At 42.7% G+C, this 13,720-nt stretch overlaps 1 protein-coding gene across 2 annotated transcripts in view; it reads right to left on the bottom strand.

The window, feature by feature from the left end:
• LOC135544628 (LHFPL tetraspan subfamily member 2a protein-like) overlaps positions 1–10,665 on the bottom strand; it is an 89,305-nt gene extending 78,640 nt beyond the window's left edge. For both annotated transcript variants that reach the window (XM_064972380.1, XM_064972381.1), the window contains exon 1: positions 10,123–10,665. The gene's annotated coding sequence lies outside the window, so the exon portion shown is untranslated. The remainder of the gene's footprint in view (positions 1–10,122) is intronic.
• Between the last annotated feature and the right edge of the window lie 3,055 nt (positions 10,666–13,720).

Below are 13,720 nucleotides of genomic sequence, written 5' to 3'. Positions count from 1 at the left end.
TCAGTTCATTCTGTGTTTGTTTAGTAGCTGAAACTGTCATTCAGTTCATTCTGTGTTTGTTTAGTAGCTGAAACTGTGTCAGTTCATTCTGTGTTTGTTTAGTAACTGAAACTGTGTCAGTCATTCTGTGTTTGTTTAGTAACTGAAACTGTGTCAGTCCATTCTGTGTTTGTTTAGTAACTGAAACTGTGTCAGTCCATTCTGTGTTTGTTTAGTAGCTGAAACTGTGTCAGTTCATTCTGTGTTTGTTTAGTAACTGAAACTGTGTCAGTCCATTCTGTGTTTGTTTAGTAGCTGAAACTGTGTCAGTTCATTCTGTGTTTGTTTAGTAGCTGAAACTGTGTCCGTTCATTCTGTGTTTGTTTAGTAACTGAAACTGTGTCAGTCCATTCTGTGTTTGTTTAGTAGCTGAAACTGTGTCAGTTCATTCTGTGTTTGTTTAGTAACTGAAACTGTGTCAGTTCATTCTGTGTTTGTTTAGTAGCTGAAACTGTGTCAGTCATTCTGTGTTTGTTTAGTAACTGAGACTGTGTCAGTCATTCTGTGTTTGTTTAGTAACTGAGACTGTGTCAGTCATTCTGTGTTTGTTTAGTAACTGAAACTGTGTCAGTCCATTCTGTGTTTGTTTAGTAGCTGAAACTGTGTCAGTTCATTCTGTGTTTGTTTAGTAACTGAAACTGTGTCAGTCATTCTGTGTTTGTTTAGTAGCTGAAACTGTGTCAGTCATTCTGTGTTTGTTTAGTAACTGAGACTGTGTCAGTCATTCTGTGTTTGTTTAGTAACTGAGACTGTGTCAGTCATTCTGTGTTTGTTTAGTAGCTGAAACTGTGTCAGTCCATTCTGTGTTTGTTTAGTAACTGAAACTGTGTCAGTCCATTCTGTATTTGTTTAGTAACTGAAACTGTGTCAGTCCATTCTGTGTTTGTTTAGTAGCTGAGACTGTCAGTTCATTCTGTGTTTGTTTAGTAACTGAGACTGTGTCAGTCCATTCTGTGTTTGTTTAGTAACTGAGACTGTGTCAGTCCATTCTGTGTTTGTTTAGTAACTGAAACTGTGTCAGTCCATTCTGTGTTTGTTTAGTAGCTGAAACTGTGTCAGTCATTCTGTGTTTGTTTAGTAACTGAAACTGTGTCAGTCCATTCTGTATTTGTTTAGTAACTGAAACTGTGTCAGTCCATTCTGTGTTTGTTTAGTAGCTGAGACTGTCAGTTCATTCTGTGTTTGTTTAGTAACTGAGACTGTGTCAGTCCATTCTGTGTTTGTTTAGTAACTGAGACTGTGTCAGTGCCCAGCTGTCCTTCACAGCACCTGAGATTTCACCAAACAGGATGCATCTGTTGATTAAGAGGAGAGGAGAGGCTGTACAGTGATTCCAGCTGAATTCAATTAGTCCTGTATTCATGAGACAGAGGGATATGAGTTCTGGGGCCTCGGGACACTGTGCTGTTTTATGTGGGTTTAACTGGAGGTATGGTCATTGCCAAACAATCAGACTGAATCTGTCTCTGTCGGTTATTGGTTCAGAGCTCACAGTTTGTCCTTGGGCAAACTAACATGAACAATTGGGAGACAATAAAAACACGCTTCATGTCATTGAATCTGCTACGGCATGCACATGTGTGAGTGTGTGTGCGCCGGCATCTGTCTATAGTCCCCTAGGTGCTGTATCATTATATCCCGCCCCCTGTCCGGTCCAGTGTGACAGCTCTCCAGTCACCTGCAGCAGCAGCAGCAGCTAACCCTGGAGACTCTTTCGTGCTGCAACAAATGCGTTCCCAGCTGCACACACCATTAATCCTACACTATTCATTACACAGAGAGACCTGGTACACACCACTAACCTGGCCTATACACAGTGACCGGGGCCCTTGGCTTCCATTCAAACAGTGGGCCTTATTCACTCAAAATACAATATCAAAACACTAGCTGTCCATGCTTCTTGCACTGAGAATATGATTATATTTGGATTGCTTATCTATAATAAAAGGAAATCAATAGAAAAATATGAACTATGTGAAACTATGCAAAACTGAGTTTTTTTTTTTTTCTTTTTTTTTTTACAGGGACATTAATCAACGTTTCAGTAAAAGTGCCGGTTTTAGCCAGCCGGCTAATTTTCAACCGCAGTCCCTGGGCAGGTTAAACACAACTCAACTACTTTAATTCAATATACGACTGTTGGTTGGTTAACCTTAGCCCTGACACTTCCACATTGACCCTTTGATTGAATAGTGCCCAGTGTGTGTAAGTCATTATCACCTATTGAGTCAGATACCCTTCAACACCTAACTAGCAGACCCTGGTTTACAGTTGGAACTAACTCATAGACTTAGAGCTCTCGCATCTCCCTGAAACACCGTATGGCTTGAAAAATCATCTAACACTAGTCTGGAAGAGGACAGCCCGTCTTTAGCACAACTTAGTGGGCCAAGAGGAGAGAGAGAAAGAGAGAGATCCCCCAAACCAAGGATGGCCTATAGCAGCACCTAGATCTTCTGCACAGATTCTGTCAGATCTGGGCACTGACGTTAAATCTCAGTAAGACTGGTGCTCCCAAAAACATCAGCACCACAGGTAACTCCCACAAAGCTGTTAACAATCTGAAAGACATGGCAAGAAGGACCTTCTACGCCATCAAAAGGAACATAAAATTTGAATCTGGCTAAAAATACTTGAATCAGTTATAGAACCCATTGCCCTTTATGGTTGTGATGTCCGGGCTCGCTCACCAACCAACAATTCACAAAATGGAACAAACACCAAATTGAGACTATGAATTCTGAAAAAACATCCCCTGTGTACAATGTAAAATACCAAATAATGCATGCAGAGCAGAATTTGACCAATCTCCGCTAATTATCAAAATCCAGAAAAGAGACGTTAAATACTACAACCACCTAAAAGGAAGCGATTCCCAAACCTTCCATAACAAAGCCATCACCTACAGAGAGATCTAGAGAACAGTCCCTTAAGCAGCTGGTCCTGGGGCTCTGTTCACAAACACAAACACACTCCACAGAGCCCCGGGACGGCAACAGCAAAACACAATTAGACCCAACCAAATCATGAGAAAACAAAGAGATAATTACTTTACACATTGGGAAGAATTTAACAAAAAACAGAGCAAACTGGAATGCTATTTGGCCCTAAACAGAGAGTAAACAATGGAATAATACCTGACCACTGTGACTACGTACTGACTCAGTGAGCTTAGCCTTGCTATTGAGAGAGGCCGCTGTAGGCAGACTTAGCTCTCAAGAGAAGACAGGCTACGTACACACTGCCCAAAAAACAAGGTGGAAACTGAGCTGCACTTCCTAACCTCCTGCCAAATGTATGACCATATTAGAGACACAATATTTCCCTCAGATTACACAGAACCACAAATTATTTGAAAACAAACACAATTATGATAAACTCCCATGTCTATTGGGTAAAATACCACAGTGTACAATCACAACAGCAAGATCTGTGACCTAAACAAACAAGAAAACAAACACCAGTGTAAATACAACCCATATTTCTTTTCATGTATTTTCCCTTCTGTACCCTAACTATCTGCACATTATTATAACACTGTATACAGACATAATCTGACATTTGAAATGTCTCTATTCCTTTGAAACTTCTGTGAGCGTAATGTTTACTATTCATTTTTGATTGTTTATTTCACTTTTGCATGATCTATTTCACTCGCTTTGGCAATGTTAACATGTGTTTTCCGTGCCAATAAATCCATTTGAATTGAACAGAGGAGGAGGAGGAGAAAGACAGAGGCCGCTATGGCAGTTGGTTTCCGTCTGTGGGGCTATGATGACCCTAGCTGCTGGTGATAATGACCGCTGAAGGCTTGCTAATCCAAACTGAAGTGGAGTAGTCATGGTGACAGGGAAAGAGAAGAGGACAGATCAGTCATAAACTAACTGTTAGCTAGAAAAGAGTTTGGTCAGCGCTTGGTCAGACTTCTTGACTTCTACAGGAGGGGGGAGTTGATTACTGTACCACAGTGAACAGTTCTATCTTTCAGATGTTACCCAGCTACGAACGAAAACACATAACACTCATATCACAAAGCCTGACGAACCACTACAATCATGTAGCCTGTCATCTTCAACACCTGTACCAAACCCAACTCAAAGCACATTGTTCGTAAACAGACGCACACCAAATGATAATCTCCTTATCACCATGCGCAGAGGGCCAGATGTTTCTGATTGGCTGTAATCTCTCTCTTTCATTAGCATACAGCTGCGAGGCCGAGGCCCGGGTCACTTGAGTTTCAGCCAATCAATATCCATAAACCCCGGACAGAACGTCTGCTGCCACGGCAACCTAAGGATGGCTGAAAGGATCCTTCTGCAGGGAACTCAGAATCCATAAAGGAAAGAATGTCCATTGTCCTCAAGTGTCACATCGGCAAAAAGGGAACCAGTTTTAGTGGATCCCCAGACTAGTATGTTACATGTTGGCTACACTGAGCATGTTACATGCAGAAATAAGAGATCGGCACATTACTTCCCACACAAAGTGGGAATACAAACAGCTAATCTGAATCTAATTTCTATGATGGACCAGCTGATGTCCGTCTGGACGTAGTTCCCTGAGACTGACCCATTGACAGACACAATGGGACAAAACCCCAACTCGCCTCTGCTTGTTCAGCCAGACAGACTGGAACCTCCCCGGTCCTGCCCTCTAACCTCCTCCCTCACCCACCTCCCCTCCTGTCAGTCAGTCTCTGGATATCTTATTCTTAGGAAGAGAGAGAGAGAGAGGAGAGAGAGACTTGAAATGTGTTCATCTTTTTCAAACCTTTGTGATGTAATGTTTACTGTTAATTTCCAACCGTGTTTTGTTGATATTATTTTGTGTCAGGTTTATTGTGAATTCCACTTGCTTTGGCAATGTAAACATATGTTTCTCATGCCAATATAGCCCATTTGAATTGAATTGAAAGAGAGAGACAGAGAGAGAGACAGAGACAGCGAGAGAGAGAGAGGGGGTAGTTCTTTGTTATTGTGTGGGCCCCTCCCTGCTGGTTTCCCAGTAAAGGGACCAGGCTGGGGGCCGGTAGGCGCCAAGAGGAGGTCGGGAGTGTCTGTTGTACCCCCAGCAGAGCCTCATCTCTGGGAGCCACATGAGTCCAAAGGACGGTGGGAGAGGAGGGAGAACGTGTCAGAGTATGAAAGAGTGTAAAGCAAAGTACACTCAGGGAAAGGGAGAGAAATAGAGGAGAGAAGACAGATTCACTCCGATGCTGCCTAATCTTAACAGTGTGCGTGACTGAGAGAGAGAGCAGAGGAGGAAGAGAGCGAGGGAGAGACTGAGCGGCTGCGAGAGAGAAAGAATGTGGTATTCACTATTCTATACAGTGCTACACATTACTATGATCTGTGGAAGATGGCTCTGAGGAAGATGAAATCTAAAAAGAAACTCTTTATTTCTTTCGACCATTGTGGAAAAACTCCATCACCTTAACTGCTTCCACTCCTTTGGCCCTTTACACAGCAACGACCCCAGTATACAACCACTGTAAAGCATTTACACAGTGTGTACACACACACACACACACACACACACCCATGCACTACTTTTCCACGGTGCTCTGCTGACTAAAATCGTGTGACACTTTTCCATCCAGAGCCTAATGTCTCCCAACCCTCCCTCGGACAGACAGACGGCTGCTTTTAATTCAATCCCAAAGTCTCCTTTCGGGAGGCTGTGACGGAAAACCTCCTAACGTAATGTGACCCAGTTAGTCAGTCAGTAGGTTCCGCCTGCCCCTGTCCCAACGCAGCCCTCCTCAAAGTCACTCCGGTGGTTTTACTGTCAATTAACTAATCTTTCTGGAAACAAAAGGACGTTGAAAAAAATCTTCCTTTTGCGTGTTGGGATCGCTTAGAGGGTTCCTGGGGGTTGTTGTTGAAAGGCTTCCACTGACTTGCACACAAACATCAAAGAATATCGTAGAGGGGGTACAAGAAAAAAAAACAAAGACTATGTCAAAACCAGATGCTGCAGTGAATCAGTGAAAGTGAAACGTCTCTTCTTTTACTCTTCTAGTCCCCCTCCTGCATCTGTAACATGTTAGTTTGAAGCAGTATGATGCAAACAGTGGTTGAAGGGGCTGACCAGTACTGAAACTCTAACCTACTGCTTGAGTAACAGCATCTCTTATAGAACACCAGCTCTAAACCACAACCCCTGGTATGGAAAAAAAGTAAGAAGTAAAGTCGAGTACGGCGTGTTACTGCGACCTTTTTCATTCCCCTTCAGGCAATCTGACGCAAACCAAACAGCCATGTTATAAGCCCCATCTCCTCTCGTAGTGAGGTCCTGTTGTGCCAAACTGTACACCAGATGTGGATCCCTGCCTCCACACTACAGCCTGACCCCTGACCCCACAGATTCCATTTAATCAGCCAATTTCACAGGCCTGTCACACCGAGCCTGTGGTCCAGCCTCGGGTTTCACACACACACTGATAGAGGAAGGATCTGATTTCAGCTAAGAACCGTCTCCAAATACTCTCTACCAGAACCCCTGTATAAAGCCTCGCTATTGTTATGTTACTGCTACTCTGTAATTATTTGGTACTTTTCTTTTTTTGTATTCCTCTAAAAACCGCATGGTTGTTTAAGGGCTTGTAAGTAAAGCATTTCACTGCTGTATTTGACACGTGACAAATAAAATTGGATTTGATTTGAAATACTGATGTTAACTTAATCATTAGAGCAAATGTTTATATTTGGAAAGGGCCCGACCACTGGGGGCATGAAAAAGGTGCGCGCCAAACCCTCCAATTGAAAGACGCTTTAAGTGTCGCCACGCCAAAGTGGAACTTATTGACGAAAGCTATAAACTGAGGTCAGGGGCCTGGACTGATGACACACACATGTCGACAATGTCATCAAAGAGCAGAAAATCTGAAGTTTGGAGAGCAGACTATGTGGTCTGTATGAACTGGTTGCCAGTCGAAGTCCGCAGAGTTTTTTATATGACGTTAAAAGTATCGCCAACTGCACTCACAGCACCAGGCAGGCCGCAAAAAAAGCAGAGGCTGGTAAGATTTTTTTCCACTCTTTGATAATTCACCATTCTGTTTAGGCAAGGGGAGAAGAAGAAGAAAAAACAATAACATTAAAGAACTTTCCCGAGGCAACTGCTGCACTCCTAGCCTGCCCAGACAGCCAGCAGGAGGAAGTGGATATTTTCCCCTTTTCCCGAGGCCAGAGCTGAACAGTGGAGCCTTCTCCAGCAGGCCTATAATGATTGTTGCCTGTTTGATTGCAGTTTTTTTTATTGGTCCAAACATGGAGCTCTGAGGGACGCCACGTGCTTCGGACCTCCAGCATTAACCACAGCCAGTCTTCCACTCCACAGCCAGTCTTCCAATGGCTGCCATCTTTATTGTTAGACACAGGTGAGTCCCCATTCAATGATGTGGCAACTTCTGACCAAGACCACACAGTGACTGTGCTGCAGCATACCACTGCCACGCATTCAGGGTTGGCTACAGTGTGACAATGAATGGCAGCATGTTTAGCTATTTACTTTAAAGGCCCGGTCTTTCTAAATGTGTCTTGGGAATTTCATGCAAGTAACTGTGACAGGAAACATAGAAAAGGACAAGAGAAAAGTAACAGAGAGAAACTTAACACTAGGACTAGAACTGCTACTCTCTGTTATTATCTATGCGTAGTCACTTTAATAACCCTACCTACATGTACATATTACCTCAATTACCTCGACTAACCGGTGCCCCAGTACATTGACTCTGTACCAGTACCCCCTGTATATAGCCTCCACATTGACTCTGTACCGTTACCCCCTGTATATAGCCTCCACATTGACTCTGTACCGTTACCCCCTGTATATAGCCTCCACATTGACTCTGTACCGGTACACCCTGTATATAGCCTCCACATTGACTCTGTACCGCCTCCACATTGACTCTGTACCCCCCTGTATATAGCCTCCACACTGACTCTGTACCGGTACACCCTGTATATAGCCTCCACACTGACTCTGTACCGGTACACCCTGTATATAGCCTCCACATTGACTCTGTACCGGTACACCCTGTATATAGCCTTCACATTGACTCTGTACCATTACCCCCTGTATATAGCCTCCACATTGACTCTGTACCGGTACACCCTGTATATAGCCTTCACATTGACTCTGTACCATTACCCCCTGTATATAGCCTCCACATTGACTCTGTACCGGTACCCCCTGTATATAGCCTCCACATTGACTCTGTACCGGTACCCTGTATATAGCCTCCACATTGACTCTGTACCAGTAACCCCTGTATATAGCCTCCACATTGACTCTGTACTGTTACCCCCTGTATATAGCCTCCACATTGACTCTGTACCGGTACCCCCTGTATATAGCCTCCACATTGACTCTGTACCGGTACCCTGTATATAGCCTCCACATTGACTCTGTACCAGTAACCCCTGTATATAGTCTCCACATTGACTCTGTACTGTTACCCCCTGTATATAGCCTCGCTATTGTCATTTTACTGCTGCTATTAAATTGTTTGTTCCTTTTATTTCTTATTCTTATTTGTATTTTTTAAACTGCATTGCTGGTTAGGGGCTTGTAAGTAAGCATTTCACTGTAAGAATACCTGTTGTATTCAGCACGTGACTAATAGAATTTGATTTGTTCTGAGGTGAATAGTTATTGATTCCCTAACGACTGCTGCTATAGACACTCCTTAAATGGCTTGAGCCTTGGGACAAAAACAAGCATTCTCATTCAACACAGTGCCACATCCACTATTCACACAAATCAATATCTTACTGCAGCACTTCAGTTTGGATTCTTTAGACAATTGTATTGGCAGCCAACTCCCCCTGCAGAGCTATGGGATGGCTAACTAAGGAAAGGGGAGAGGGCCAGGCTGGCCTATATAGCAGATCTCATATATGAGATGGTTTTCATGGGACACAATCTCTATATCACTGCTATTATGAGGTTGACAATACAGGGGTCCAAAGGCTTCAACTTAGCCAGTAATATAATATTTCTTACCCCCCCAGGGCTCTCCCACACATAGGCTTACAGAAGTGCACGCGCTCACGCACACAGGTGGGATATGTTTCCAGGTTGTTGCTTTGAAAGGGGGAATGGGGAGAAGGGTCAGAAACGACAACAACAAAAAAACTCTAGCAAGTTGCCTATTTATGACCACTTCAGTCTCAAAAGCCCCTCTAGGAAAGTTATGTCCTCTCCTTTTTGGACTTTTTTTTTAGTTTGATATGAATTAGTCCTTTAGTTTGACAGGTCAGCATTCTAGTTGGGATATTCCACCAAAATCACAGTTCAGGGAGTTCCCTCTGGACCATTTAAGATCAGCCAAATTGGCCAGCCTCTAGGTCAGAGAGAGAGAAAAAAGCTACTTCTGCCTCAGTGACAACTCTCACATCTGCATTTGTTTACATTATGAGTTGGATGTTGACCAGGTATAAATAGGCTGTGTTTAAAAAAAATCAAATGTCGTTCATTCCCTTACGAAAAAAGATTAGAGCATAGTCTAACTGCAGTATGCTGCAAATACTGCCTTCAAAATAACACGTGTGTTTCTACTGCAGTAAATTTGCCGTGTAACTTCAGGTAAAGTATAACTGCAGATCAACTGCATCTAAAATACAACAGTCCACTGCAGTTACTGCACTTTTACTTCAATTTCGAACTGCTATCTTTTTTTGTAAGGGCACTATTTTTTGTTGTCCAGGCATATACCTTTTCTGTGTGTCCTATTATTGACGTGTAAATTAAGTTAATTTGACGGAAACTGCTGAAATAGCAGGCGTACATACACATGCCTAATAACATTGTAATAACATGAAAAATAATGGAAGAATAGAATGTGAAACGTTGCCTGGCAAACTTTTCGTCAATCTGGTTTCCCCACAACGCCGAACCAGCCGCTCCCAGACAAATGAAAACAATTACATTTACTATGACATTTTCTCTAAAGTAATCTAAGCATTGTTGAAAATACATTGTATAGGAAATCAGTGTAAGTGAATAACGGGAATAGGCTATAGGTGAAAAACGGATTGAATGGCAAAAGCAAAATAAATCATTCTCCCTACTTACGGGTAGGTTTCCCACGTTTTGCAAAACGTCCAGCGATGAATATGGGCGCTTTTCAAAAAAAAAAAAATCCAACTGGCGGAAATAACTTTTTAAAACCACTATTTTTGCGTTACACGTTTCTTTGTGGATAATGCCGTGTGCTGCCTCTACCCACACGATTCCTTGGTCCAAGTCTATTTCTACCCCACGCTTTCTCTCTTCGACCACGAATGAGTGAGGCGCAAGCGGTTTTCTCCAGACCAGTCTGCTTACATCTGAGAGCGAGTGACGTTATTCTCGTGTTACCGTTTAATCTCTCTCTCTCTCTCTCTCTCTCTTTACGTTTCATTAAAACGTTCTAGTTTTACTGGAGGACGTTTGCGGGGAGTTATGCCCTGTTCCGTGTGCCCATATGGGTTAACCCTGCTCCATTCCTACATGATCTTATGCCATGCACACTCATGTCGTAGTTGTGTGGTCAACACAAGCCAATGTCATTCAGGTTGAACACTTCACGTTTTTCAGAGGAGCCAGAGTAGTTAGAGGTCATAGCCATACTACATGTATTACTGCAGTGAAAAAGGCAACACTGAAATCCTAGTTGAACCTACTTGACTTGTGTGAATGGTTGTACTGTGCCATCTCCCATTCACACGTAGTCTCTAGTGCTTGTTGTCTGGTGGTCTGGTGTGTTTTAGTCCGAATGAATGGAGAGATGGAGCCCATTCATAGCAGATATCTCAGTTCAGGGTTGTGAATGCGCCACATTGGAAAACAGGAAAGGAAGAAATAACAGCTTTTGTGTATTAGTTGACATTGTGTTAAGTTTACAGGGCAGAGGAGCAGGGAGAATGGGCTGTTGCGACTGGGGAAAGGGACAACTGGTGCCAGGAACTCTCAAACGTATAATTGTGCTTCTTGAAATGTGAATGAAGCCGGGAAAAAGTTACTGGTACAGGGACCACATCCTAAAACCATCATCACCAGATTAAAATGGTTGACAGGCTTTTATAGTTAGCTACTTTGAGTAGTTTCCTTTAATATATATATATATATATATATATATATATATATATATATATATATATATTGATGAAAGAAAATACAACACCCTCAAAATAGCTTGAAATAAAACCACCATGTAAGTAGTACTTTTGATGTAACTTTTGGTGAAGAAGTTGACACACACACACACTCACATCAAGGGCATTCTTGACACAGTCCTTGTGACAGCAGAGAGATAAGGGCAGGGGGCTGTCTCCAGCTCAGTTTGTTTACAGTGGAGCAGAGCTCTGTGTCTTTGTTATGACTACACACACACACACACACACACACACACACACACACACACACACACACACACACACACACACCTGGAGGGCTTGGACGACCTAGCACTGAGCAAGTTCCTCTTCCTAAAAAAGCCTTACTGCTGGTAATTACTATTGTTTTACACAATGGTGTGTGTTTGTGTATGTGTAGGGTCGGGTAGATGACTTTCTAAATGTAATCCGTTAGTTACTAGTTAGCTGTCCAACATTGAAATCAGTAATGGAATTGACAGTGACATAATCTGATTACTTTCAGTTACTTTTGGTTCCCTTTCCGTTTAAGAGGCATTAGAAGAAGACAAAAATAATCCATCTAACGTGTTTGGTGTGTCATCATAGTGGTCTCTGACTTGTGCTTAGACGTGCTCATGTGGAACAAACTTAAACTTGTGCCTTTTTTCAATGTTTAACTGAATGTCATTGAGAAAACAGAAAAGTGTCAATGTATTTTTTTTGCAAACATCCTTTCTGAATTGAAAAGTAATCCAAGATGTAATTATCTAGTGTTTCAAAAGTATCTGTAATCCAATTACAATATTTTTACTGGTAATGTAACGGATTCGTTTTTTGTAATCAGATTACATGTAATCAGTTACTCCCCGACCCTGTGTGTGTGTGCGCGTCAACCAGTTGATGGATCTGTAGGATAATGTTTTCAGAGTGTTGGGTGTGATGAGCACTTGGATTTCCCCTGGCCTGCGAGCGACTGAGGCTCAAGGTCCAACACATTCCTGCCTGCATTGGTCAGTAAAGGATTTCTAATCTGTTTTCACAGGCAGGCAGGCAGGCTGCACACACACACACACACACACACACACACACACACACACATTCTTTGGAATTCCTCTCCCAGTCTGACTTCGCTATATGAGAGCTGAGAACTTCTCCAGGCTGGTGGATTTCATCCTTGTGGACATTCCAGAATGGAATCAAGGTGCGGCACACATTCTATTCCCCATGAAGTCATCGTGGAAACATCTGAGTCTGACATTGGCGAGGCCAACGAGGGCCACTGTCATATCTATCAGGGGCATCGGGGCTGAGGAGGGGGATCTGATCTCTGGCTTAGCGTTACCACAGCTGATAAAACAAACGTGAGTGGTGGGCCTACATCAGAGAAAGAGAGAGAGATTGTGTGTGTGCCAGGGTGAATCAGATGGGGTTGATTCAGCGAGGCCACATTGGAGAGACGTGTGTTTATCACACCCTAAGGCAGCCAGCAGCAGTGTGAATCAAAGACACTGAGGGGAGGAGACAGACTATGATGACACTGCAGAGAAACACTTGTTCAAAATGACGAGGAGAAGAGGGAGGGGCTTTGTGTTTTTGTTTAGGGGATAGCTAGTTCCTGTACAACAAGGGTGTCAAACTCAGTCAGCTCAAGGGCCATATTTAAAAATATTAAAAAAGCACGGCCCAGATACGTATAGCCTATTATGCTACTTTAAAAAAACAGTGCATACAACTGCCACCCAAACCGGCCATTGTTTTATTCTGAAAAATATGTCCCTTTATAATGTCCACTGAACAAAAATATAAACCCAAAGCAGAAAATCCCTGTTAGTGAGCATTTCTACTCTGCCGAGATAATCCATGTTATCTTGGAATATCAAGAAGCTGATTAACAGAATGATCATTACACAGGTGCACCTTGTGCTGGGGACAAAAGGCCACTCTAAAATGTGCAGTTGTCACACAACACAATTGCCACAGAAGTGTCAAGTTTTGAGGGAGTGTGCAATTGGCATGCTGACTGTAGGAATGTCCACCAGAGCTGTTGCAAGAGAATTTAATGTAATTTCCATACAAATCATTGCGTGAGCCTGATAGAAATGTGTCACGGGATAGATTCTGCCTTGTTTGACATGTCAAATAAAGTCTGCCAAATGTTTTCCTACCTGTGGTTTGAAGTTGACCTCAACAAAAAATGTATGTCATCAACTTCAATGAACTATTCTCTTCACATCAGAAAACAGAGCAAACGTTAAGTCAAATGTACAATTAATGCCGCAGACTAAGGTTATTCGCTGCAGTATGGTTATTAGTGAATTTCCAGGAATTGGACAACTTACTAACTGCATGTAAAATACGATGTGAAATCAGACCAAACTACAGAGGAACTCTTTGTAACAATATTCACAAGTGAGTCTGGGACGAGCAAAGAGTCTACTTTCAAATGTCATGTCACACCTCAACTCTTCAGTCCAAAGCTACTAGCTTCAGTATGGTGGTTTGTAATGAGAGGAACCATGAAGACGACCTGTGACCTTTGTGAGAGCAGCAGACAG

The sequence above is a fragment of the Oncorhynchus masou genome, chromosome 8, assembly GCF_036934945.1.
Source record: "Oncorhynchus masou masou isolate Uvic2021 chromosome 8, UVic_Omas_1.1, whole genome shotgun sequence".
Lineage (NCBI taxonomy): Eukaryota > Metazoa > Chordata > Actinopteri > Salmoniformes > Salmonidae > Oncorhynchus > Oncorhynchus masou.
This window is presented reverse-complemented; position numbering and strand designations above follow the sequence as displayed.